Source organism: Rhagoletis pomonella, unplaced genomic scaffold, assembly GCF_013731165.1.
Source record: "Rhagoletis pomonella isolate Grant_MI unplaced genomic scaffold, Rhpom_1.0 Rhpom_scaffold_00002, whole genome shotgun sequence".
Lineage (NCBI taxonomy): Eukaryota > Metazoa > Arthropoda > Insecta > Diptera > Tephritidae > Rhagoletis > Rhagoletis pomonella.
Genome location: NW_023458556.1, coordinates 54401569 through 54404411, shown reverse-complemented (window position 1 = coordinate 54404411; position 2843 = coordinate 54401569).

The window sequence follows — 2843 nt, the reverse complement described above, 5'->3', positions numbered from 1 at the left end:
TTCGAACGCCTCGTATATTCAAGCTGAAGTTGCTTTTGCCTGCAACAGCAACACAAAATACTTGTGTACATGAATACATTTTCGCACAGATAAGTATGTTTATTAGACCGCGTCATCTTACAAGCAAACAAAAAAGGTTGCCGTACACCCCTTAGCTGAATGACTTTTGATGAGCTTTAATTTACTGATGGATGGTAATATAGTACTTGTGGATGCCGTTATTATTTTTTTCCATGCTTTCTTAAGCTTTAATTTAATAGGCTATAAAATTGCGTACTTAGATTTTTTCTAAAAATTCTTAATAAAATTGGAATTTTGATTTTTTCAAATTTTCTCTTAAGTTTGAAATCAGAACTTGCTTGGTGTTTGTTAGATAATGAACTGTATTTTTATAAAAAAGAAAATACATAATAAACAAACAACAAAAATATGACAATATGGGCGTTAGACGCAAAAGCTTAAACAAGGGTTTTGGTTTTCGAATATTTTGTACAAGGTTGCCACCTATTTTAAAAGTCAAATTTGATTAAAGTATAGATATGTTACGGTTAGAAGTTTTTAATTTGAATATTTAGAATATTAAAGAGTGTTGCCAACTGTTTAAAAAGTTAAACTCAAACTATATGATGAGTTGGCTCAATTATTAAAAGAAAGGTGTCAATGGAAATGTGTTTAATTCTAAATTATATTTAGGAGGGTTGTCATCCGTTTGAAAAGTAAAATTTAGCTAACTTATACACAAACCCGAAGATGAAGACATTTGAGGGAATCACAAAGTCAAAGGGTGTCGTAAGTGTCTTATTGTTGTATTTCCTAAGCTTTAAAAACTTAAATAACACTGCAAAAATTCATAATATGACTTTGATGTTATTTTGCAAACCCCCTTAATATGTTTTTTAGGCGTTTAAAGTTTAAGACACTTACGACACCGTTGTGAATACCCCAAATGTGAAGACGAGCACGAAAACAAAGCCGAACAAGAAGACGAATAGTAATCCAAGTATGTAATGCAAATTTCTGCTGTTAAAACAAAATAAAAATGCATCGAAGTAAGGACAGATGGCACTGGTCAAATATTAACTTACAGGAGATACTTGTCGTGGCATATACTTATTAGCTGATGGCTCATATGATTGCAGTTACTGCGAATCCGGTTTCTGTATTTCTGATTAATTATATTTTGTATTTCTATTGATTTATTAAATTCAATTCCATTAAATAAAAAGGAATATTTCATGTACAGTCTTTAGCTTTAACGTGCTCTTAATAATATCCCGCATTCTAAGACGCTGGACTGATCCTTTTTTATGCTAAGTGTGTTTGGATTTGAGATGTATGCCTTTATAAAATTAATTAACAGCGAATGAAACAGGCATCCTGCCTAAATCAATCCACCAATTTTTAAACGGGTAGTGATTTAGGCATTAGCTACCAACAGAACATTATCTAGTCAATGTCAGCATATCGAATGCATGCGCTCAAATAATAAACAACACTAACCTACATATAAAGATGTCAAACAGGAAAATTAAAAGTAAGTATCAATCTCGCGAACTAAGGAGGTAAAGGAGACTATCATTCTACTCGCTAGGAAATTGTGTTCCCTTTAGCTTCCTTACTGACGAAGCTTTTTTGTATCCTTTTTGTTTATTTTCTATAATTTATTGTCAGCCGTAGGGATGAGTTGGTAGTTTTACAAAATGTCCATAAGTAAGTATGTATCTATAGACTTTATACTAGGCACATACACAAATATACAGTTATACATACATAAATGAAAATCGTAATAGTCATTCGCGATTTAATTTAAGGAACATGGGCGATATTGTCATAACTAAGGCTCGGAATCTCATGCACTAAAAAATCGAATATATGCGCATAAGATATGCACTCATTTTCCAGATATACAATTTTCAAGTCAAGTCAAGTATAAGTCTTGCATAACTGAGGTTTAAAAAGGTTTTAAAAAAAAAAAAGGTTTTAAATAGAAAAATTTACAGTTTAAAAGTTTGCTAGTTCGTCCGCTGCCACGTTTCCGTACATGTCCCTATGTCCCAGGACCTATTATAGGGTACTTTCGTATTGATCAGAGATACATATAGGCCAACTCTCTCCTACAGTCTTCCACTAGTTGAGATCTAAAAGAAGTCGATAAACGGCAATTTTTTGTCAAGAGATTTCGCACAAAATTTAAAGGGTTGTAAATGAAAATTGTGTATGCATGGAGTCAGTATCGTCGGTATTACCGACCCGGTAACGATGTTTAACTGGTGATAAGTATTAACCAGAGATGGTTAAAACCATGATAAAAACATAGTAAGGTAAAACCGTTCTCTCAATTCGTCGGCTATGATTTTTTTATTTTTTTTTTTGAAGTCTGCCAACATTTTAAAATCATATAAAATTGAGAGTAGAAAAAAGGAATTGTTCAAAGTTGTTGTTGTTTGAGATTGAAAATGAGAATGTGTGTGTAAAATTTTAAAATTAAAATGCTCGCAAACGTCAAGAATATGAAAAATTTCTCTCCGCGGTTCTACCTTCCTATTTTTTTATCATGGTGAAAACGGAACTTAATATGAACATATTGTGAGTGCCGGTGAAAAGTAAATTTGTATCCATTTTTTAACAGACTTCCAAAAAAGGAGGAGGTTATCAGTTCGTCGAATATTTTTTTTTTTTATGTATGCTGCCGCATAACTTTGGACCACGTCAACCGATTTCGATAAATTATGCATCGGAAAGGTAGTGTCTCAGAGGGGCCTATCTGGTTGAGATCCGATCATTTTTTTCAAGTCGTTTTTTTTGTAAAAATTACTTCTTTAATATTTTATTTAATTTAAATT